This window comes from Peromyscus maniculatus, chromosome 21, assembly GCF_049852395.1.
Source record: "Peromyscus maniculatus bairdii isolate BWxNUB_F1_BW_parent chromosome 21, HU_Pman_BW_mat_3.1, whole genome shotgun sequence".
Taxonomy (NCBI): domain Eukaryota; kingdom Metazoa; phylum Chordata; class Mammalia; order Rodentia; family Cricetidae; genus Peromyscus; species Peromyscus maniculatus.
The window spans coordinates 26,645,867-26,671,249 of record NC_134872.1 but is presented as its reverse complement, the minus strand read 5'-3'; the positions used below and the strand labels follow the sequence as shown (position 1 = coordinate 26,671,249).

Sequence of the window (25,383 nt, the reverse complement as noted above, 5' to 3'; positions counted from 1 at the left end):
ATAACAAGTTTATGCGGTGCTGGGGACCAAACCCAGACCTCCATGCATACTAGGCAAGCTCTCCCCAACGGAGCTACAGCCCCAATCCCAGAAGCCCTCCAGAAAGGGCAGTATTGATGGAACATGCTGCTGCTTAGCAACTAGACGGTAAACAGAAAGCCACAACGCAACTGAGGCTTCTGCTCCTGGGATGGGGAATCCAGGATGATTTGGGGGAGACATCTGAAGTCGGCACAGAGAGGTGGATTCTGTGTAATGCACCAATAGCAATGCACCAACTTACTGTCCATTACGGACGCCATATTCTGAGCCAAGAGCAAACAACCATAGTGTCCTGAACACAGTCTTGCTGCTGTTATTGTTCTGAGACAGGGTCTCTCTATGTAGCCCTGGCTCTCCTGAATTCACTATGTAGATTAGGTTGGCCCAGACACAGCCTTTTTTTCTTTCAAGACAGGATTTCTCTGTGAAGCAGTCCTGGTTGTCCTGATCTCTCTCTGTAGACCGGGCTGGCCTCAAACTCATAGAGATCCACCTGCCTCTGCCTCCCGGGGGTGGGGGTGGGGGTGGGATTAAGGGCATGCGCCACCACCATCTGAAAACACAGTCTTCTTAAGGCTAAAAATAATTGTTAAAGGGATGGATTGATCTTGAGCTGTCAGGTAAGGGAATATTGTGACCCCCCAAAAAATCATATACTATTTATAACTGTCTTAGTTTGGGTTTCAACTGCTGTGAAGAAACACCATGACCAGAGCAACTTTTATAAAGAAAAACATTTAATTTGGGTAGCTTATAGTTTCAAAGGTTTAGTTCATTATTATCATGGCGGGAAACATGGTGGCATGCAGGCAGACATGGTGCTGGAGAAGGAGCTGAGAGTGCTATTTCTTGATTCAAAGGCAACAAGAAAAGAACTGTAACCCTGGGCATAGCTTGAGCATAAGAGACCTCAAAGCCCACCCCCACAGTGACACACTTCCTCCAACAAGGTCACAAGTAGTACTCCAACAAGACCACACTTCCTAATAGACCACTTCTCTCTAGGGGGGCCATTTTATTCCAAACCATCACAATAACTTGTATGTCTACATTATAATATGTATAACGATATATACAATTATGGAGTAATATAACTGAGAATAAGTGAACAACACAGGGCAAAGAGGAGCAGAGTGAAGCCACAGACATTTCTAGGAAACGAGTCCCCACTGCTCCAGGGTGTCAGCCTTCTCTTGTTGACAGACATGAGAAAGTCAAAATTAACTGGAGTTGATGCTGCCCACGGAGACAAGGGCTCATCTTTCTACGACTGTCTTAGCTGCGGCCCCTACACAATCAGACAGCCAAAGAAGGCTCAGGGTTGATGGAGACAGTACTAGATAAGTGCCCGGCTGCTGGGAGACATGCAACTGAGGTTACTGAACCTGGCATGGGCCATTTTTAAAAAAATTTACGTGTGTGTGTGTGTGTGTGTGTGTGTGTGTACGTACGTACATACATATGTGTGTTTGATAGTATCTGTATGTATGTATGTATGTATATGTATGCACATCTGTATGTATGGATGTGTTTGTGTGTGTATGTATGTGTGCTGGATAATTTTATGTTAACTTGACAAGCTAGAATCATCTGAGAGGAGAAAACCCCAATTGAGAAAATGCCTCCATAAGATAGAGCTATAGAGCCGAGTGGTGGTGGCGCACACCTTTAATTCCAGCACTTGGGAGGCAGAGCCAGGCGGATCTCTGTGAGTTCGAGGCCAGCCTGGGCTACAGAGCGAGATCCAGGACAGGTACCAAAGCTACACAGAGAAACCCTGTCTGGAAAAACAAAAAACAAACAAAAAAGGTGTTGGTATTCCTCGGTGGAATGTACGCACTAACGGCCCTGGGACATCATCTCTGAAGGTAGGGACATAGGAATAAGATGACGTTGAGTGTTGAAAATGTCCACGATTTCTGGGTCCGTGCCCTCCGAAGCTGCTGACCTCCCACTTATCTTGTGAGTGCGCTCTGTCCCTGAGGAAGCCAGAACTGCAGACTGGCAGCAAGAACATCAAACAGGTTGAGGAAGAGGGGTCAGGAGCCAGGAAATGCAGGGAACACCAGCTATCACTGCACTGTCCTGGGAGCGAGGGGACTCACAGCAATGGTCAATGACCCTGTCATCTCACTGGGCACGTGTTAGGTCGGCGGGTGGTGCTCGAATGCACGTGGCCGAGAGGAAAGAACCTGGAAGGGGGCTTTGTGCATCCCTATACCATGGCTCCTTCTTTTGTACAGCAGTGAAGGCAGCTCAGGAGCCTTATGCTCTTTCTCTCGCACCTTCTGATTTCTCTAAAACACACCTTCAAATTGTTTGGGTCAAGAAGCTTAACCTCTAGATGAAGCCAGTTCTTAAGAGTTCAGAGAGGTTGATGGTAGAGGTGCACACCTGTAATGCCGGCAATCTGGAACGCAAGCAGGAGGATTAGGAATTTATTGTGCCCACCTTCATTTGTGTGTGTGTGTGTGTGTGTGTGTGTGTGTGTGTGTGTGTGTGTGTGTGTGCATTCCATATAATATGGAGTTCAAAGCTGGCCTGGGCTACATGAGACCATGTCTCAAAAAAACAAAAAGCAAAAAACCTCAACACACAAACCACTAAACAAAACTATACCCCTCCAATCAGTTCAGGGTCAGTTCAGGTTTACAAAGATGCACAGTGAACCCACTAAGCCAATTACACGCTTTTTTAGTCACTGTTACATGAGCCCCCTACCCCGCCCCTAAGGGTTAGTAAGTGTGGTTGCCAAGGAAACCACCTGAAAGGCCCACCACAGGGTAAACATGTCCTGTGGATATGCTGTGTGCCAAATGGACAGGAGCACCTCCCAAACACACTTGCAACACACACACACACACACACACACACACACACACACACACACACACACACCTTTCTAATTAATACCAGAATAGTTAGGTTTGCGAGATCATGCTACCTAGAGACTCCTCAGGATGAATCGAGACAAATCAGACCCTGCCCTAAAATTAGAAATTAGCATCCATAAGAGCAGCAAGTGACTTAAGGGATGCTTGAAATCCTCAGGAAGACAAATTAGCTGGGTAAGGAAAATCAAGGTGAGATGCCCCAGGGAAATTGGTTGTAGATTTTTTTTAATGGCTCCTAAATGCAAGGCTTCCTTCTGCAGCTTCCGGCTTCCTGTTAGTGATAGCCTGGCACAGAGCTGGGGAAGCAGGGCCAGGTGAGGTCTATCTGTGAGATGACCACCTCACAGGCTTTCTCTGGGACCAGAAGGTTCTTGGTGCTGGGGAACATGCCTCCTCAGACAGTCCTGCTGTCTTCAAACAGGCAGGAGCCTACCTGTAGGGTCCCTGGAATTTGCCAGGGCTGAGACCCCCTGTCTGTTGCTAGAACCCACAGGTGAAGTTGAGGGGAGCTGCCGGGAGCTGGCAGGGTCCCAAGTCCACCGGGAAAGGAAGCCTCTCACCTCCCGATCACTGGAGAGCCCCTGCACCCCGAGACCACCCCTCCCTAGGCTTACCTGTGCCTTGCTTATAGTCAGCAGAGATCACCCTAACTTCCTCCTTCACCGGGTTTCCTCACTCCACTCTTGTCTTGGAAGAGGGAGGAATTTAAGGTTTGAGTTTTGTATTCACAGCTTGTCTACTTAAGTCGGGGGGGGGGGGGTCTACTGTCTACAGCAGCAGTTCTCAGTGTGGGTCATGATCCCCCCTACCACCAAAAAAAAAAAAAAAAAACTGTAACAAAATTACAGTTATGAAGTAGCAATGAAAATAATTTTATGGTTGGGGGTCACCACAACATGAGGAACTGTACTAAAGGGTCGCAGCTTTAGGAAGGTTGAGAACTGGTGGTCTAGGAAAAAAGACCCATTCGTGGGAGGTTCCAATTCCATCTGCCTACTAGTTAATGTTTACCCTTGTTTACCGCCTGCTCTCAAACAATTTTGGCTCCCATCAGGCAGCGCTCAAGGATACAATCCACTCTCTTTGTTTACATGTTTGAAGAAAACACTGGCTGGCTGGCTGGAGCTCACTGTGTAACAGTAGGGACCTTCCAGGGTCCCCCTGGGGAGTTCCCATACTCCAAGCTGCACAAGGGATCCCTTAAGGAACTTCAAGAAAGTCCTGAGTTGCAGTACATCTAGCTGGTCCACAGCAGAAGTACCCAGGGCATATATGATCTCCCTTCAGTGGCCCTTTGACCAGGATAGTTGTAAGAACACTCATGGGGAACCAGGAAATACCTCGTCTGACTCTAAATGAACATCATTGGGGCATGCCGGGAAGGGGAGCTGGGAGTCTGCTGTTCCAGGGTCTGGTTTTGGGTTCATAAGGGCAATTAGATTTTGTAGACAATTCAGGACAAACAATAAATTGCAGCCCTCCCTCGAACACAGGTAATAGACTCTCACTGGCGTTGTCCAGGAACTGCCATATTTCAGGGACTTTATGGTGAACCTTTGAGACTTTTTTTTTTCTATGTCAAGAATTGGCATTCGTGGTACAACCTGTGCCATCAGGGCATCAACGAGACAATGTCTTACGGGTTGCTATTGAGAAGGAGGAATCCATACAGATGTTGTGGAATTTATACGTCCCTGTCCTTAAATGTTGTCCATGGTACCATTATAAAGGTAGTGACTACCCCAAGCACCCTGCCCTGGGGCATCTCAGTGAGGGCCCCTCCACCCCCTTCTCCACCCCGACTCTGTTCCCACAGCATTCTGGGAAAGCTGGAGAGCATTTGATCTCTGCTGGGCCCAACCACTGCTATGGTAGCCAGCTCATGATGGCTTAGGTCTTCAGACTATCTTTTCTCTTTCTTTCTTTTCCTTCTTTTTGTGCATGCGTGCATGCGTGTGTGGTGTGTGTGTGTGTAAGGGTTCATTTACAAGTTCATGTACAAGTGTGTGTATGTGCATGTGGAGAACAACACACAAGGTCAACCTAAGGTCAACATTAGGACTCTTTCCTTGATTGCGCTGCACCATATTGTTTTTGAGACAGGGTCACTCACTGAATCTGGAGCTCACTGATAAAGTCTAGCTGGTGGATGAGCCCCAGGGAATCCTCCTGTCTCCACTTCCCCAGCGCTGGGGTTACAGGCATATACTACCATGCCTGGCTTTTGACGTGGGTGCTGGGGTCGTGGTAACTCAGGTCCTTATGCTTGGGTGGCAAAGACATTACTGACTGAGATCTCTCTGAGGGCCCCAAATGTCCTCCTTTTGATGATACTTGACTGTGGCAAATTTGTTTGTTTGTTTGTTTTTTGAGACAGGGTTTCTCTGTGTTGTTTTGGTGCCTGTCCTGGATCTCACTCTGTAGGCCAGGCTGGCCTCGAACTCACAGAGATCTGCCTGCCTCTGCCTCCCGAGTGCTGGGATTAAAGGCGTTTGTCACCACCACTGCCACCTGGCTCAAAGTAGGGTTCTTGATTGTTACTGTGAACCAACAGTTCTCAAACTGTGGGTCTCGACTACCCCCACAGGGGATCACATATCAGATTTCCTGCACTTCAGATATCTACATTATGCCTCATAATAGTAGCAATGAAAATAGCCAGGCGGTGGTGGCGCACCCCTTTAATCCCAGCACTCGGGAGGCAGAGGCAGGAGGATCTCTGTGAGTTCGAGGCCAGCCTGGGCTACCAAGTGAGTTCCAGGAAAGGCGCAAAGCGACACAGAGAAACCCCGTCTCAAAAAAGAAAAAAAAAAGAAAAGAAAAGAAAATAATTTCATGGTTGGGGGTCACCACAACATGAGGAAACTGTGTTAAAGGGTCACAGCGTGAGGAAGGTTGAGAACCACGGCTGTACACAAAACTGCCAGGGGAAAGTCAACACAGGAAGAAAATGAGGCCGGCAGTGTCCAGTCCTGTTCTCCCTCCTGAGAGCGTGCGCAGCAGCCCACAGGTGCACGTGTCTTAGCGGCCACTCGTGTGGTTAGGGCATACGGGTTATTAAATTCTTCCGACTCCACCATTTACTACAAGGAACCCACAGACATTTCTCCTGCAACAGCGGCCTCACTGGGGCCCCTGGGAGCTATGGATGTCCCGGATGCCTGTGTCAGGCTCAATGCCCACCAGCTTAAACATGTATAGACAGGCCCCGGCGTACAGGGGTTCTTGATGATTTTTTTTTTTTTTTGACTTGACAGAGGTATATGCAAGACAGATGCATGTGGCCGAAACTGCACCTTCAGTTTGGCACTTTAATCTCACATGCAAGCCATAATGCAGCGTGATGCTCGCTTGTGTTGCTGGGCTGTGGCGGGCTGCCGTTCACAGCTCGCGCCATGTGGTAACAGGGGAGAAGGAACCAGCACTGTACGGTGTGCTATGCTGCTGAACAGGAGCTCTGGAGAGTGGAGGTGAATTCAGTGCTTTTCATGTCTTTCGTTTACTACTAGGGCTATTGGGGCATAAGCCATTTGTAAGATGTCAAACACCTGTAGTTATATGTCTTGTTCAAGGTGCTGAGGATGGAAGCCAGGGCTCCAGATGTGCTAAGCCCGCATCCTACCCCTGAACAACACCCCGGCCCCACGGCTTTGTTACGTGTGGGTTTCTGTTCTAAAGACACCTTATTTAATAGACATCACGACGTCACTAACATCGCCCTTATTGTCTGTGGTGCTGTAACTTGCGCCTCAGTAAGGCCTGTGTAAATCAGGGTGGAGAATCTTCAAAAAATCTCATCAAGGAGACTCCTCCTGGCAACAGACAGGGATCATTACGGAAAATAACAACCAATGAAAGCGAAGACCGTGGATCTCAGTTTCAACGGATACATCTATAACCATAATTCCCGCACCTTGCTGGGCGATGGTGGCGCACACCTTTAATCCCAGCACTCGGGAGGCAGAGGCAGGCAGATCTCAGTGAGTTCAAGGCCAGCCTGGTCTACAGAGTTCCAGGACAGCCAGGGCTACACAGGGAAACCCTGTCTTGAAAAACCAAAGCCAACCAACCAACTAACCAAACCAACCAAACAAACAAACACACAATTCCTACACCTAAGGCTCAGGGATCTTGTGCAAGAGGAGTGGGAAGACTGTAAGAGACCGAGGATCAGGGAGTGTGAGATTGTGTCTCCTACAAATATCAGAAGCTATGCCCATGAAGTCTCATCAGCAAGATTAACTACCATGACCTGAACAAGGACAACACCAATAGACATCCCAGAGCAGAAGAGGGAATGCTCATGAGGCCTCAACCTGACATAAAGAACCACAGGCAACTAAGGGATGAAGAGAGCAGTGGAAACAGTGTCCCCCAGGGAAGTCCAACAATGGGTTATCCAATACTGAATGGTCAGCCCTGGAAACATACACATAGGAGACATGACACAGACTGAGTAGATTGTATTTACACATTTCGGAATACATATGCACACACATATATATTCAACAACAATTAAAGAAAAAGAGGCCATGAATTTGAAATAGAACAGGATGAAGGGTAAATGGGAGGGCTTAGAGGGAGGAGAGGGAAGTGGGGAAATAATGTAATTATATTATAATCACATAAAATAAAATAAAAAAAAACTAAGCAGGGTAGTGGTGGCGCATGCCTTCAGTCTTAGCACTCAGGAGGCAGAGGCAGGCGGATCTCGGTTAGTTCAAGGCCAGCCTGGTCTACAGAGTGAGTTCTAGGACAGCCAGGGCTACATAGTGAAATCCTGTCTCTAAAAACCAGTCAATCAATAAACAAACAAAAAAACCCAAACAAATAAATAAAAATAAAAAATGAACCTATTAATAGAAATGATCTCACTCTCTTCACGACACCATTGTTCAATTGGAAGACAGTTGAATTCTGCTTCTTCACCAACACATTCATGTCTAAACTGATTTGCCAATGAGATTTGTTAAGTTCTTAAATGAAAATGACACTTTCAAGCTGAATGACACTTCAGCTTGAAATACTGTAATGCCAACATTGGGCGGTGGAGGCAGGAGGATCAGGAGTTCATCATCATCGTTAGCTCTGTAGTGAGTTCTGGGCCAACCTGGTCTACCTGATGGCTTGTCTCTAAAAATACTGGGCACCTGAAAGATGGCTCGGTGGCTGGAAGTGTTTGCCACAAAGCTTGACAACCCGAGTTCAATCTCATCATTTCCAGCACACAAATAAATGAGCATGTGATAAACAGTTGCTAAAATCAGAAGAAAAAAAGATTCCTCCAGTACCCCATGTAAATGACCAGTTTTCAAAACAGTTACATGTCTTCCAAAAGGCATTTATCATTTCTTTCTATCTATGTTACTTCTTTAAACAAAAAAAAAAAATTTATGTGTATGGGTGTTTTATCTACATGTGTGTTTGTACACTATGTGTATGTGCGAAGGCCAGAAGAGGGTGTCGGATTCCCTGGGACTCGAATTACAGATAGCTTTAATAAAGAGCTGCCATGTGGGTGCTGGAAATTGAACATCGGTCCTCTGGAAGAGCAGCCCAGTATTTTTAAGGATTGAGCCATCTCTCCAATCCTTATAGTTTTCTTCCTTTTGAGACAGTGTGTGTGTGTGTGTGTGTGTGTGTGTGTGTGTGTGTGTGTGTGTGTGTACACAGAACCCAGACAACAACTGGCCATGCTAGGCAAATGCTCCACCAATGAGCTACATCCTCAGTGTCCTCAGCTGGAGGCTCTTACGCAGACTGGAGGCAGGAGAGAGAAAGAATGGGGGACTAGATGCTATCGCTGCAGCCATCACGTCCCAGGTGATGTCTGTTCATGTGTCTACACCGTCTTGCCAAGGGACCTAGACCTGAGACTGTTAAAGCGTTCTTTTGTGACCCTTGCTTCAGAACTATACAAAACATTCACCTGTGTTATCCGAAAGCAAGAAATAAGAGGTCGCACTGCTTTTTAATGATGAAAATGAATTTTTAAAAACCCTTTAAATACTGGTGTTTGTTTTTTTTTTGTTTTTTTTTTTGAGACATTTTCAAACGTGAAACTTCCAGCTTTGTCCCCAGTGGATCAGTGGACTGTGTGAAAATTCCATTAGTACCTGTGGCATTTCCCTCCTCTGTGGTATTGTGCTCCAGAATATCGTAGACTGTAAATATTTATGAAAAAAAAATGAAGCAGACGCCACCATGAAGCAGCTTTTTTCTGTCAGTTCAAAACTGTCCTCAGGGAGAATCAAATGAGATAAAATAGGACTAAATAGGACATAAAGGAATTCAATATAAATACGCTAACTACATGCAGAACTGTGTCTTAAAGGGTGTGAAACGGGGAACAGGGCCTCCTGACAGCTTCCCACCCAACAATTCTAACGTATTTTGGTGTCTTAGCCTGAGCACTGCATTAAGACCATAATAGTTTGTTAGCATTACTCTGTAGCTGTAAAAACCATTTTCAGTGATCCGAGTAAATCACTGGCCCTATTACACGTTCATTTAGGAACTCTGAGGGCAAGCCACCACTGCAGAAGTAATACTTCCCACACCGTTTTCTTCCAGGGCCATCTCCGAGTGACTGAGAACAGTCAATAATTTCATTGTCACATATGTTAAGATACGCTACCAATTTATCATGTAAAAAGCAACACTAAATGCAGTTTTATCAAAATGACAGGAGGATCAAATTAACCAAATTAATCAACCATGAACATGAAAAGCAAGCATTAATCCAATTGATTTTAATGATACTATTGGAAAACAAATCACTCCCTTTTTTAAAAAAATGCATTTCCAATCATGCTGTGGATCGGGAAGCTTGTGTGCTCTTTGTAATTTAAGAGGCAGAGAATTCGGGCCACCTGGGTCATTCCAGAGGCTATCAGGAGAGATGAGGCCTCATGCGAGTGAATTTGTGTGTGTGTGGGGGGGCACGTGTGTGTGCATATATGCATGCAAGTGTGTGGGTATGTGTGCACACATGCATGTGGAAGCCAGTTAACTTTAGGAGCTGTAGTCTTAATTTTTGAGACCCACACAGTCTTCTGGTCCAGAGCTCACCTACTTGATGAGGCTGGCCGCCCAGCAAACCCCAGGGATCTCCACCTGCCCAGCACTAGGATTATGTGCACACACCACCAAGCCAACTGTTTGTTTTTGTTTTTAAAGATGTATTTATTTTTATTTTATGTGCATGGGTGTTTGGTCTGCGTGTATGTCTATGCAACATGTGCATGCAGTGCCCATGGAGGCCAGACAAAGGTGTTGGATCCCCTGGAACTGGAGTTACAGACAATTTGAGCTGTCATGGGGATGCTGGGAATCAAAATCAAACCCAGGTCCTCTGGAAGAGCAACAAAGCTCTTAACCATCTCTCCAGTCCCAACCCTGATTTTTTTGGTGTGGGTTCTGGGGATTAAACTCAGGTCTTGTGCTTGCATGGTAAATACTTCACTGACTGAGTCCTCTCCCCAGCTGCAGGTGGTGACTTTTAACACGTTTTTCTTGTCTTTGTTTAACCCAAGCTATGGTTTTCCTTTTTTTTTTTTTTTTGAGGAGGAGGAGGAGTTTTAAACTTTATTAGAGTTTTCCAGCAATACATTTTACACACACACACACACACACACACACACACACACACACACACAGAAAGAGACAGATATGGTTTTCTTAAACAAGAGAAAGGCAGAAGCTGTTGCTGTGTTTATCTCTTCCCAGCTATCCATATCCTGTTTTAATATAAATACACTTGGCCCTTAGTGGTACTAGTTGGATGAAAGATGGCTAGTAACTTTTTTTTTTTTTTGAATCTGAGTTAAAAATGCACCCCAGAAGAAACTCAACCAGAAAATGAGCTGGTTTGCCTTTTGGATTTATTTGCTCATTATCAGTGTGTGTCCGAGGGGTCAAGAGGAAAGGTCTATATATAAAGAGTTTTCTCTTTCCCTTTGCACATGGGTTCCTGAAGCTCAGGTCATGAAGCTTGCAAAGGACAAGAGCCTTTACCCACAGAGACACCACACTAGACCTGAATCTATTTACTGATTGAAAACAAAAACAACAACTGTAAGGATCCGGCCCTCACTCCTGCACACACACAGCTCCAGGTCTGGGGTTTTAGGTCATTAGGGGGTCACTGGCAACTACGTATGCGCAGCGTGGTCAATCTTCGCCCTAAAAAAAGCCAGACGCGGACCCCACCCTCTCTCTCTGTACCTTGCTCTGCTCTGCTCCTGCCATCTTCCTCTAGGCCTGGCTCTCCTCTCTCCTATCCCTTCCTTCCTTCCCATAAAGCTCTCTGTAACTTTGGTAGTCGTGGCCGTGGCTCGTGACTCTTCCGCCAGTAACCAGCACCACCACCAGCACTGTTCATCCTTTCCACAACAACAAACAAACAAAAGAAACAAAACTAAACCCTCAGTGTGTTTAGCCTAGCCACTATTTGCTCTCTAAGGATGGACAGATAGGATTTGTCTGGGTTAACTGTCCTGTTTCCTCGGACTCTGATGGATTCCAACAAGTAATGGAGTTTCTTGCAAGCAGCGTCCTCTGGGTTTCTCTAGGAAGTGGACTGGTATTGTCTGATTCAAGATCAGCTGCCCAGGGCTTGGGGTGAGGGTCCCAGGCCGCTGGTGCTACCTGACCCAGACACCTGACATCTGCTCTCACTCCAACAGTCTGACTAACACAGGCTGTGGAGCCCCCTCCCCTACGCCTCTCCTACCCACACCTCCCTACTCCCTTCCCCTTCTCTCAGGAGTGGCTGGGGCTTGCTGTGGGATGGTCTGTATGTCAAAAGTGCTGTGGGATGGTCTGTATGTCAAATTACTCTGATTGGTCAATAAATAAAACACTGATTGGCCAGTGGCCAGGCAGGAAGTATAGGCGGGACTAACAGAGAAGAGAATTGAGAGACTAGGAAGGTAGGAGGAGACACTGCCAGCCGTTGCCATGACAAGCAGCATGTGAAGATGCTGGTAAGCCACGAGCCAAGTGGCACGGTATAGATTTATGGAAATGGGTTAATTTAAACTATGAGAACAGTTAGCAAGAAGCCTGCCACGGCCATACAGTTTGTAAGCAATATAAGTCTCTGTGTTTACTTGGTTGGGTCTGAGCGGCTGTGGGACTGGCAGGTGACAAAGATTTGTCCTGACTGTGGGCAAGGCAGGAAAACTCTAGCTACAGGGGCTTTTCCCTCTGCGGCAGCGTTTTGTGCTGTTGGCAGGTGGCAGATTACACGGTGTGCCCCCGCCCCCACCCCGTAGCCCCCAAATGCTGGCACCAGGGAAGCTCCCACTGTCCTTGTCACACCATTCTCTCTTCCGCCTCACGGAGACCCAATGGTGGTAGAGCACTGGACTATTTCTCACTGATCAGCTGTGGGTCAAATCAGTAGACTCTTTAAAACTCTTCTAAACCCTGAACACAGGAGCCTTTCAGGCCCTCACCTGTTACAATCGCTGACACCAGGAAAAGCTGACGGCACCCAGGGAGCTTTCTTTTGAAGTCATGGTCATGCTGCTTGTGATAATCACAGAAAAGAAAATCTGCCCCCCCCCCCCGCCCCAAATCGACTTCACTGAGCACCAGAACAGTCTGGTCTCCACCCACCAGGGCAATGATACCCCGTGTTAATCAGAGAACAGCGAAAGGAAACGTTCTGTTTTGGTCGATGGCTCAGTCTGCAAGCATGGGGTCCAGAATTTGCATTCCCAGAACCCACGTCAGACGCAGTGGCATGAGTCTAAACAATTCTAGCATGGGGAGGTAGGGACAGGAGGATTCCTGGGGTTCACTGGCTACCCAGCCTCACCTTTTCCTAAAAAATTAGGCAGTGAAATTGGGCGTGGTGCTGCACTGCACGCCTTTAATCCCAGCACTCAGGAGGCAGAGGCAGGCGGATCTCTGTGAGTTCAAGGCCAGCCTGGGCCTGGTCTACAGAGTGAGATCCAGGACAGGCTCCAAAGCAACAAAGAAACCCTGTCTCAAAAAAAAAAAAAAAAAAAAAATTCACGTGGTGAGCTGGGCATGGCTGCACATTTTTAATCTCAACAGCATGGAAGGCAGACACAATCGGATCTCTCTGAGTTCAAGAACAGCCTAGTCTACAAAGTGAGTCCCAGGCCAGGCAGGACTATATAGAGAGAGATCTTGTCTCAGAAAACCAAAACAACACAAGAGTCAGGGGGCTGGGGCTGGTAAAGGCACTTGATACCACACCATCTCTGGAGGCTACATGGTGGGAGGAGAGACTCAGCTCCTGCAAGCTGTCCTCTGATCTACACACACTCACACACACACACACACACACACACACCTTCGTCCTCCACATATACGCTCACACATGTATACCTACAAACATGCAATCATACGTACACCACATGTCCACACAGAGAATCCAGCTGAGAGGAAGCAGAGGAATACATGAATTGATTATCTCTTGGTTGAAATTCTGTGAGAGTAATCAATCTGTAACTTTCCTGTGTTGATGGGGAATGCGCTGAATTACCCTCTGACCTAAACGTTTATACCATCTACTGCAGAAGCTCTTGGACTTGACCTCTCTGGGGGCCACACCGCTATTTAATTTTATGCTTTATTGAGCAGCAAAAGTTGTGGAAAATACGAGTTACATTGTCCTGTACATAGATCACATACAGCACTGCCCGGCAAGCACGGGCCTGGGGTACAGGAGAATCGGATTTGACCTTAATTAAGTTTTTGCCTAATTCTCATGGAAACAACCAAATTTTGGCATCTGAACATTTCCCTAGAATGGCGTCTCGTATCCAGACACAACCCTCAAATCTTGAGGCAGACTGAGTGTTATCATTTTAGGGTAAAAAATGTGGCTAAGGCTGGCAAGATGGCTCAGTAGGGTTCCTGTTGCCAAGCCTGTGTGTGATCCCTGAGAAAAAAGGGTAGTGGCTCCTGCCAACTGTCCTCTGTCCCCTGCAAGTATGTCCTCTACGTACTCAGCGGCACACGTGTGCGGTAGCGTGTGCTCGCCCACCTACATAAATACACACAATAAATAAATGACAAGATTTAAAAAAAAAAAAGACTCTTTTGACAGCAGGGAATTAGCTGAAGTGGTGTCCCCAGGCTGGGGGTCTGTGTGTACGTCTGGCACCTATTTATGTCAAAGCGTGGGGATTTTGACTTGAATTACTTACTCCATCCAAGGTCCAAATTGGCAATGCCAGTCAAATAAATCAGGCAAAGTATGATGGATGCTGAGATGGATAAACGAACAGAGAGGGCTTCGGAGACACCATCAGATTTATCTCACTTAATACTGCGATACGACAGTTGAAAGCAGAGCGCTACGTGGCTCCATCCATCGGATTCTCTTTATGTTTCATTTGTCACAGCACGGGAGGGGTTTCCCGGCTGCGATGCAAATAAGTTTTATAAATAAAAGTTTTCATACTTCAAAAAAATCTGCATAAATCAGCACAGAATCACTGGAATATTAGGAACACTTTTTTTTTTTTTTTTTTTTTTTTTTTTTAAATGCATGGATAGAGCATGCTGGCAGGCTTCCTGGGCTGGAGTCCCTTGGCTCCTCCTCAGCCTTTGCTTCCTTTCCTCAAGGGCAGGGATAGTAACATCGGCTGTCTGTGGCGCCCTGGTCAGAACTAAATAAGTTCATTCATATCAAGTGCTCAGACTAGAACCTGGCTGGCAGTCCACATGCCATCAATACAAACTTAAGTTCTTGCATTTTAATTATTACACCATTTATTTGTTTGTGTGCATGTGTGCACACATGTGTGTATTCACGCACGTACCACGATGGGCATGGGGAGTACGGAGGATAACCTGTGGGACCTGGGTCTCCCCTTCCACCGTGGGATCAGTCAGGTCATCGGATTTGGTAGCAAGCTCCTTTATCACTGAGCCAACTTGCTAGCCCTCAACATGGTTTATTTCCTTGAAAGAAGCTATTACAAAAAAAAAAATTAGGGGGTTGAGGATTTAGCTCAGTGGTAGAGTAGCAAGCACAAGGCCCTGGGTTCGATCCTCAGCTCAAAAAAATTTTTTAAATTACATTTCTTTATTCGTGTGTGTGTGTGTGTGTGTGTGTGTGTGTGTGTGTGTTAGTGCATGCTGCCGTCTTTGTGTGGCTGTCAGATGATAACGTTCAGGAGTCAGGAGAAGACTGGCCACAGCTACACTATCTGTGGAAAACTTCACCTGGAACGCCCCACCCTCCAGTTCCTGATTTCTTCCGTCTCTCCACTGTACCCTGACAACACCCTGTCTAGTGGTAAGGACACAGCTGATACTCGATCAGTATTCCTGAAGTGAGTGAATAATTTAAAAGCAACCACTTACATGTTTTGCTTCAAAGGCGTGTTTAAACCCATCAAGATGGCTAGGTAGGGGAGGGTGACTGCGGCAAAGCCTAAGGCCCGGTGTTCTAGCCCCAGAACCCGTGAGAAGGAGAAAGCTCAGGATAACCGACTCTCAGAAAGCTGTCTTCCAACCTCCCCCACGAACACACTGAAACATAGTATGAATGTTTTTTAAACCCACTGAAACATAGTATGAATGTTTTTTTTTGTTTGTTTGTTTTTTTTTGGTTTTGTTTTTTTTTTTGGTTTTTCGAGACAGGGTTTCTCTGTGTAGCTTTGTGCCTTTCCTGGAGCTCGCTTGGTAGCCCAGGCTGGCCTCGAACTCACAGAGATCCGCCTGGCTCTGCCTCCCAAGTGCTGGGATTAAAGGCGTGCGCCACCACCGCCCGGCTGAATGTTTTTTAAACCCTTTACAAAAGCGTTTTTAGGTTTCCTCTGTATTTTGTCAAATGAAGTATCTTTCAAAGACCCATCTTCCTGTCAATTTAATTCCCAAGAGAAACTCCCTGCCCTCTGAGCTGCTGCTGAAAACCATAGCTTTCAGCACTGTTATGGGACTCCAGGCTGGGGGTGGCTCAGCTGTTCTTTTCTAGCAGCAGGAAGCTCTGGGTTTTAGTTTCAAGCTTCACAAACTAGGTGTGGTCCTGCACCCATATAACCTAGGGACTCGGGAGGCAGAGGCAGGAGGATCAGGGGCCCTGTAGAGAGTTCAAGACCAACCTGGGCTACACGACACCCTGTCATGAAACAAAACACCCCCCCCCCTTTCTCCTCTTTTATTCCTCCCTTCCCCCTTAATGTCTCATGGACCTGTGTGCAAAATCATTGTGATGAAAAGCATTGCGAGTGTTTTTTAGTTCATCCTTCAGTGGGAAGCTGATAGGCCTGGTCGGCCTTGCTGGGATGGCACATAAAGTTTTGTTGGAGACGGAAGAGGTGAGGGAGCTTTTCTTGCCTCCTCAATGGACTGCTTCCACTCAGTCCCACCACCTTGTCTAGGAAACCTAGCCATGTTCCTCCCTTCCAGCCTGAAATCTGCTTCCTTTAAAAACTGCAGCATTTTGTGGCTTTCATTCACATTATCTTATATTATTTCCAAATGACTAGTTGTAGCTACCTGTCCAAGCAATCCATAAATTGCTTGGACGATGTATACAATGTCAAAGGCCACAACAGCCGTGGTAGTAGCTGTGAACCAAAGCTCTTCACAGCCCTTCAAATATCTTCTCTCCACTTCCTATTTATATGGTATTTTAATTTATAGAAATCTACAGTTTTATTTAGCATGTCTGTGATCTGCCCCTTTCTGTCTTTATTAATACCATGCCTTGGTGATCTTTCTCTGTATATATACATTGGCTCTACTTTTTTTTAACTGCTCTCTCGTGTTCCAGAATGTAGATGTGGAAGGGATTATGTAGCATCCCTTACTAGTGGCTGTTAAGGTGTTTTCAAGGTTGGAACTACCGAAACCCCGCCATAAATGTTCGCACACACGGAGCACACACGTCTGCTTCAGGAGGACACACACCAAGAAATGGAGTACTAGGCTCACGACTGAGAGGTCAAGTGCTTGCTGTCAAGCCTAAGAATTTGAGTTTGATCCCCAGGGCCCACATCATGGAAGAAGAGAACCAACTCCAGTAAGATGCCCTCTGACCTGCACGCACGCACGCACTAAATATAACACTATCAGGAGAAGAAACGAACTGCTACTTTATAGCATGTGCATATTATATATTTAACAGTGCCAAGCTCAGGACTAGGGAGATAGTTCCTTGGGTAAATGTTCTTGCCACGAAAGCCTGAGTTCAAGTCTCTGAATCCATGTCAAAGATGGAGGAGTAGGAAGAGCATCTACAGTCCTAGAAGATCTTCAGACATGGGAGGCAGAGTCAGAATTGCCAGAAGCGCCAGGGCTAGCTTGCCTGGTCTATGTGGTGGGTTTAAAAAAGCAGAGAGCCTGTCTCCAATACGGTGGAAAGCAGGGGCGGACACCTGGTATTGTCCTCTGACCTCTACATGAGTGCTGTGGCACGTGCATGCCCAGACACACAAACAAATGTACACACACACACACACACACACACACACACACACACACACACACACAAATGTAGTAATTTTTTTAAATAATGCCTAACTGCCATCCACATTGTATCAGCACTCACAGCTCTCGACAGTAGTAGGTACCCAATTTCCCAGGAGCATAAATCATAACACTTTCCCCCTTGCATTGCCTGTATTTTTATTTTAGCATCTCCTAGGCCTTCGGTGGGATGCTCACTGAGAGTGGGACCCTGGCTTCCTAAAATCCGTGTTGCTCTCTCTGATTGGCTCTGTTAAGAGTCCACGCTCAGTGAATGCTGGCTGACTGATCCCTGTCTTTTGCTGATCTTTACAACACACTTTTCAAAAGCATGCACCAAGAGGGCAACTAACTTTGAGGTTATTTCTTATGAACAACAACAACAAAAAAAACATTCTTAAGAGAATTCAATTTTTGCATGCGCCTCTCCGTAGGTATTGATAGTTTCCATTTAAAGCTGTCTGCGACAGAATTCACCTCCCGCTTTCCTAGCAGGAGGCAGAGAAAACAGGGCTTGGTTGTCTCTGCTATAGTTAGCAGGGGGTCCCACCCACTGGGGCCCAGCAGACCACAGGCGACAAACAAGCCCTGGCAGCTAGGCAGAGAAGATGGAGTAGGGTCAGAATCTTTGGGACCTTCTAGATCCACAGAGGCTAAGTTCTCTGTATGGAGTTCTGAAATAGCAGAAATGGTCCATCCCATCTGAAGGCTAAGGATGAGTGGATCCCGGTGAGGCAGAACCAGTGTTAGGGTGGGACAAACCGGAGGAGAGGAAGACAGTATTTTGAGAGGGAATTTGGATGCAGGAAAGAGATTTTGCTGATGTGAATTATTTCTTATTAAGATGCAATTTCCTACAGAGGAATTCCAATATTTCAGTTCCTTCATGTCAACATTTCTCAAAACCCAAAGGCACCGGTCGGCCGCCGGTCCTGCAGCTCTGAGCATTTAGTTCGGAGAGTTCCCTATGGGGTAGGGGACAACTTTCAGTCTCGCAGACAGAGCGGACTGCTCGGGGATTAGGCACAGTTTAATTTGTCTTGAGACGACATAAGCGCAGACATTTTGCTCTGAATAACACCTCCTTTTCCCCCTTACCTACTGAAGCGACTGCACAGCCCAGTGAGGGTGCAACTGTGTTCAACATAAAACACGTGAGGAACCGTGGACGCCTTTCACCAGAGACTCTGGATTGATCGCCCTGGGGCTGCTAGACGGTGTGGCCTCCTGCTGTGAATTCCCCTGAAGCCAGGACCGCCAGCTCACCTGGAAAACTGCTTTCCAGTCTGGGCTGGTTTCCACCGCGTCCCCAACAGGCAGCGATCCACACTTTGGTTTTTCAGCCTCTTTCCACTAGCCCCTTCCATTCTCCACTCACCCCAGAGAACTACGGCCTAAAGGCTGCAGCAAAGCAGCCTAAAGCCAGGCATAAATGAGGCCCCACCGGTGGCCCACTTCACTCCCAGGCACAATGAGCAACGCACAGCTCCGGGAGGAGGCGGCTCAATGAGCGTTTGGGGGGTTCGATGCCCCTTTGGCCATTGTTGAGAGGAACAAAGAGGGCAGGAGCTGAGGGCGCCCCCATGAGGAAAGGCGTGGAAAGACACTCTGGGGAGCGATCAGGAGGCTGGCGGGGCTGGGATGCGGTGCACCTGGATGGCGCTCTGGCAGCCGGGGAGGCAGGGCAGACTCCAAGCCGCGGCAGCGGGTGCAGCCTTTTCCTGACTTGACTTTGATCTCCCTCTTCTTGATATTATTAATATTATTATTGTTATTTTCCCGCGCAAATTAAGCAGCTGGGACCGGCAGGGCGAGCCGCACAGAGGCCGCCATTTGCCGGTGCAAGCACCGAGCGCCCCGGAAAGGGAACCCGAGGGGGAGTGCTCGGCCCCGCGTCCTCCTCCGCCGCGGCACCCGCAGCATCCCGGCTCCTCATCCGCGCCGCCCCGGCGCCTCCGCGTCCTCCTCCATTGTCAGCCCGCGCCCAGCCCGGCACCCCGGAGGCCCTGGTCGCGCGCCCTCGGCCCTGGCGAGCCTGCGTCCCCCGCCCGGTCCTCTCGGCGCCCGGGCGCCTCCCTCCTCCCTCCCCTGCGCCCTGAGCTCCGCATCCTCGAAGCCCTGAGCTCCCGGCACCGCCAGCCGGGCCGCTGGACCCCGCATCTCTGCATCCTCCCTGCCTGGCCCAGGGCGCCCCAGCCCCTCGCCGGCTGCGGGCATCGCGCGGCGTCTTCAGCAACCCCCCCTTTTTATCTCCCGAGGAAGCAAGTTGAGCAAATCGATTTATTAATTTCTGTGGCAGAGGTGGGTCGGTGACCGGGGTGCGCCCGCAGGGCTGCAGGGGGAGGCGCCGTGGCTTCCTTCGGCCCCTGCACTGCCCGGGCAGAGGGTTTTGTTTCCAGACCCCCGGCGCCCCCCGAAACAATGATGCCACGGGCATGGCGGGCTCACCTGGTGCTGCGCCGCGGGCTCCGGGCGCCCGGTGGCCTAGTGCGCGCCAATCCCCGGCCGCAGGTTCGGCCCGCGTGCCGCCGGTGTCGGGCAGGACCCTGCCTTTCTTGGGGTTGTATCTGTGCGTGTCAATGGCGGCAAGCGGCAGTTCTCCGGGCCGCGGATAGTAGCGGGGGGAGGAGGAGGAGGGAGAAGGGATTGCTCCTTCTCCACATAACCACCTCTAGGAGGAGTCGCTCAGCCTCATCCCCCGCCAGCCCAGGCTCCGCGACGGGTCCGGGGGCTTTCGTGGGGCTTGATGAGCTATTGTCCTTCTGCAGTGGTCACGATGGAACCACCGGGCCTGCGCCTCGCGGAGCTGTTGGCTGCGAGGACCCCGCTTCCCTAGAGCCCTGCACGGAGGCCTTGTGGTCACCAGCCACAGGCTCCCGTTAGCTCCACTCACCTTGGCTGGGAGAAAGAGGTGTGGGCGTTCATCTGCCGATTATGGGGTGAGAAGGTGAACGCAAAAAGCCCACTTTGGATGCAGCCTTGACCTGAAAATATTACCAAACACATTACTGTGTCGCACACGGCGACCACAGGAACCGAGAATTTATACTCCTGCCTGTCCGCTGTTTATAAGTGAAGACCGAGCGAGAATCGGCTGTGTAGTGTTTGGAGGCACAAATGTGTTTGCTCCTTGGTGGATGAAGACCGTGTGCCCCATAATCATTTTTTTTTTTTTTTAAATTGGGTTGCTTTAATTTGTCGTCTCCCAACGGGGACCGAGTTTAGCACAAAGATAGTGTCTGAAGAAGCAGTTGTTATTAGTTTCCAGAAAATTCATTGTGATGGCGGAGCGGTGGACAGTATCAGGTGACATTGGGCATGTGTAGTTGCTTGGTCCCTGGTGGAAACCACGGCTTGCTTTTATACTGTGAAGCTTGTCAAGAGCACATGCCTCCAAGGCCAGTCACCATATGCGTTAACTTGAATGGACCATCCATGTTTTCCTCACATTTCTCCTGGCTGAATCAGAGGCGGCTGAGAGGCAGGCAACCTTTTGATATCTGCAAAATAAAATAAATAAATAAATGAAGCGAAATCTTCAGCAGTGACCAAATGGACTTTCCCAAATCCGAGACCTTTAGTGTGTGCTTGCTGCCACAAAGGATCATTACGTTTATGTGCGCAGTGGGGGGCTTTGGGGTGACCGATGCCTGTGATGGCCTGGGTGGGGAAAGGCTAACCACCCTGCCACCCTAGCCCAGTGCCATTTCATTGAGCCGGCAGCTGGAATTTATAGACAGTGCTTTCCACTGAGAAGGTGCATTTTAAGCTTGAGTGTTGGCTAAGAACCAGCCATCTTTGCTCCCCCCCCCCCCAAACTATGCATGTTTCCTTATGCTGTAAATAAGTTTCCATTTTCATCTCCTCCGGCAGGGGACCCCATAGTCGGAGAGGCAGGACAGCCTTAATTCTCCCACCTAAACCCTTTATGCTTTCTGGGTATGACCCTCCCATCTTTTGTTTTGAAAATCCTTGCCAGCCCAGAAATCCAAGCAGCATGCAGTCCTCTTTCCAGAAATGGGTATTTAAAGGAGTTCAGATGTCCATCTGAGATGTCTCCTCCTGGCATCTTCGCATATTCCTAGAGGGAGTGTCCATCTTTCTTATTAAAAAATAATCTTTAAACCATCATTCAAGACAGTTCCAGCACCTTGGAGGAGAACTTGACCATCACTCCCCACCCCCAGTCAGCCATGCTCAGAGAAATGTAATTGAATTACTCATTGGCACATAATAGTCACATTCTCTGTAATTTCTTCTAAAAATGGTACATGTGGCTAGGTATGGTGGCACATGCCTTTACTCCTAGCACTTGGGAGGTAGAGGCAAGTGGACCTCTGTGAATTGAAAGCCAGTCTGGGCTGTATCACCATAAACAGAGACCCTCTCAAAAAAAAAAAAAAAAGTCATTTTAATGTGACATTTATTTCCTCCATTTTTTCCTTTGTTCCTCATTTCCTCCATCCCTTCCTCCCTCTTTCCATCTTCTCTTTGAGACAAGGACTATGTAGCCCTGGCTGGCTTGGAAATTGATAGGTAGATCAAGCTGGCTTCAAACTCACGGAGATCTGCCTTCCTCTGCCTCCTGAGTGCTCCGATTAATGTTTGTGCCTCCATTCCTGACTTCTTTCCTTTCTTTGGACATCGTCTCAAGTAGCTCAGGCTGGCCTTGTACTTGCCATGTAGCCAAGAAAGACCTTACTCTTGATTCTTCTGCCCCCCAATTCAGGGGCTATCTGCTGGATTTATATGAACCCTCTGCGACTTGTCTAGTCCACTATTTGGTTATGTGCTCTTCAGAGAAAGGATGAAGCTGCAAAGTGTGTTACTCAAGAGCCTCCCCATTTCATTCTGGAAGTGTCTTCAAATACAGATGATTCTGCCATGTAAGATGGGGTTACGTCCCTGTAAATGGTGTAAGCCGAATTAAGACATAAGGGCAGTACACTTCACTGGCTAAGCACAAGGCACTGTGGTGGTAGTGGTAATCTTTCCTGCCCGGCTCACCAGTGAGGAATGGTTCCTCACCTCCCCCAGCATCCCAAGAGATGCTCACCACACATCACTAGTACAGAAGTGGAAATCCAAAACTTCAGGCATGATTTCTACTGAATGCTATTTACTCTTGCCCAATGGTAAAGCTGAGAAAGTGTTAAGTTGGGGACCAGCTGTAAATGACGGAGTCACTCAGAGTCAAGGGGGCCGTCAACTACACAATACTGTGTTTTGCCGCAGAATCAAAAGCTTCATGAATCAAAACTTGGATAGATGTAGTGGTCCAGCCAAGGCCACCCAGCAAACCACAGGCAAAGTTTCCACAGCATTTAGAGATACCCAGCCAGAATAATCTCTACCAGCTCCAAAATTTGCAGGAAATATAGTGGACAGACCTACAACTTCCATTGGGCAGATGGAGTTCAATGGCTCATATTTTATCACGGGCTTTTAACACATAACCAGAAACCTTCCACTGAGATGGAGGCATATACTGTGTATAGTGGTTTCCTGCCAATGGAAACATTCTCTCCAAAGGCAGAGGTGGGGGGTTGCTGGGGACGGGGTGGGGGTGGGGGCTCATCAGGTAAACAAACCCTCCGAGTCTGGGAAAGTTGATACTTTCAAGGTTCCGCAGGGCCTCTCCCCAAGGTTATAGAAACAGTGAACTCCCGGGGAGGGGGAGGAGGCCCTGACCAGCTGAGTTGCAGAGATCCTTCTCTGACTTGTTGGGCTGCCTGCAAGTTCTGCAGAGAGCTGCAGGGGCTGCGCTTTTGTGAGCCTTCACCAGTTGGGGGGTGGGGGGAGCTTTTGGGTGGTGCAGCCGCTTTTGAGTCACCAGTCCAAAGGAAGTTTTGCACTCAGTCATTTGATCGAAAGCCTCTTGGACCTCTCCCAACCTGTATCCTCAAGGAGTAGGCAGTTAACTTAATGGTAGGAGGTGGGTGGATGACAGTTTTCGGCTGGAACATTTTTTTTTAACCCTTGACCCGTGTGTGTATAATGCGATGAACCCGCGTATTGATTCTGAGTTGACACCATTAGTGACTGGGATGTGTAAGGTAGAAAGGTCAAGGGAAAAACATCCTTCCTCCGATTGACCAAGACTTGGTGTTGGCTAGTCAGTATGGGTGACTTTCCCTGCTGAGCACAGAACTCCCCTTGTAGACTCTGCCCCTAGAGACCTCCAGCTGCCAGGCTTCACCCCCAGACTACTCTGGTGGCCCTGCCTGGCCCCGCCAGGCCCCTCCAGGCATCCTGGGGACCAGGCCCTGCCCCAGACTTCCATATCAGTTGTAATAGTCTTTTCCACCAACACTCCCTGCCCCCACTCCCCCCCACCCCCACCCACGTGAGAGAGTGGCCAGGCCCCACTCCACAGAAAAAAAAAATCCTACCAATTCCTGAGCCTGCCCCAAGATCAGGCCACATAATCCCTCCAATCCCAGGCCACCCCAGAAAGCTCCACCCATTCCGCCCCTTCAAGAAATCCTATATAAACTCTGTCTTCAGCTCAGTTTGCTGCTGCTGCTTCTCACTGAGGTAGATGCAGCTACTCTCCTGGGTTTTTCCCTCCCAATAAATCTCTTGGGTGAGGTTTGTTGTGTGGTGTGACTTTGTGACATTCCTTGGCTCCCAGCTGCCAGGATACCTTTTCCTTCTGAGCTGTAACACTTAGACACTTGGAAATCCCAACTGTATCCATGTTAATGGCCAAAGAATGTTTCAGAGTTAACCACTGGGCAATACATCCAGCTGTACTTTTCCACTAGTTCACTGGGCATGCTCCAAAGACCCTCCAACAGCTCTCTGTTGTTCCTCTTCCAGTTCAGAGGCAGCTGCCATTTTCTGTTGGTGTCCCCAATAAATGTCTTGCGTGAGGTTTGTGGCATGGTGTGACATCGTGGTATTGCCTGGCCTCCAGTTGCCAAGATAGGCTGTGCCAGAAAAACCCTTACAGGATGTCTGGTGAGGTTTTATTGAGATGCTGGGTAAAGTGCATCTACCTTCAGACAGGCGTGGGGCCTGGCGCAGAGACTGAAAATGAATGGTTCAGATCAGAGTGCAGTCAGAAAGACTCATGTCCTGTTGGATCTGCTGGAAATTCACCCACAAGTCCTCGGTTTTATTTCATCAATCAATTATTTATTTGTGCACCTGGTATGTGTGTGTGTGTGTGGGGGGGGGGTGTACATGTGCCATGTTGCACATGAGCACAACTTGAGGGAGTCAATTCTCTCCTTCCACCAAGTGAGTTCCAGGAATCTAACTCGGGTCACCAGGCTTGGTGGCAGGCCCCTTTACCCACTGGCCCACCTCACTGGCTCCAAGTCACCTATTTAAAAAAAGAAGTTCATTCATTTTGCCCTTTAAAATCGTCTTCCTTCTGTTCTCTCTCCCTCCTTTTATTTTGAGACAGGTCTCGTGTATGGGAGGCAGCCTCAAACTGGTTGTGTAGCTGAGGTTGGCCTCAAACTGCTAATCCTCAGCCGGGTGGTGGTGGCGGCGGCGGCGGCGGCGGCGGCGGCGGCGGCGGCGGCGGCGGCGGCGCACGCCTTTAATCCCAGCACTCAGGAGGCAGAGGCAGGTGGATCTCTGTGAGTTCGAGGACAGCCAGGGCTACACAGAGAAACCCTGTCTCAAAAAGTCAAAACAAGCCGGGCGGTGGTGGCGCACGCCTTTAATCCCAGCACTCGGGAGGCAGAGCCAGGTGGATCTCTGTGAGTTCGAGGCCAGCCTGGGCTACCAAGTGAGTCCCGGGAAAGGCGCAAAGCTACACAGAGAAACCCTGTATCGAAAAACCAAAAAAAAAAAAAAAAAAGTCAAAACAAAACCCTGCTGATCCTCCTGCCTGCACTGGGACCATGTTCCCTCTCAACCATGTCCCCCACCCCCACCCCCACACAATCTAATGCATCATCTGTGGATTAAACAGACCTCTATTTTCCCCCGATCAGTTCTGATCCAGTGTATGATGCACACACAATTG

At 48.3% G+C, this 25,383-nt stretch overlaps 1 protein-coding gene across 2 annotated transcripts in view; it reads right to left on the bottom strand.

The window, feature by feature from the left end:
* Macroh2a2 (macroH2A.2 histone) overlaps positions 1 to 20,859 on the bottom strand; it is a 51,796-nt gene extending 30,937 nt beyond the window's left edge. Inside the window, exon 1 of one of the 2 annotated variants that reach the window (XM_015990424.3) lies at positions 20,293 to 20,859. The gene's annotated coding sequence lies outside the window, so the exon portion shown is untranslated. The other variant, XM_006972715.4, reaches the window with a different exon arrangement.
* Between the last annotated feature and the right edge of the window lie 4,524 nt (positions 20,860 to 25,383).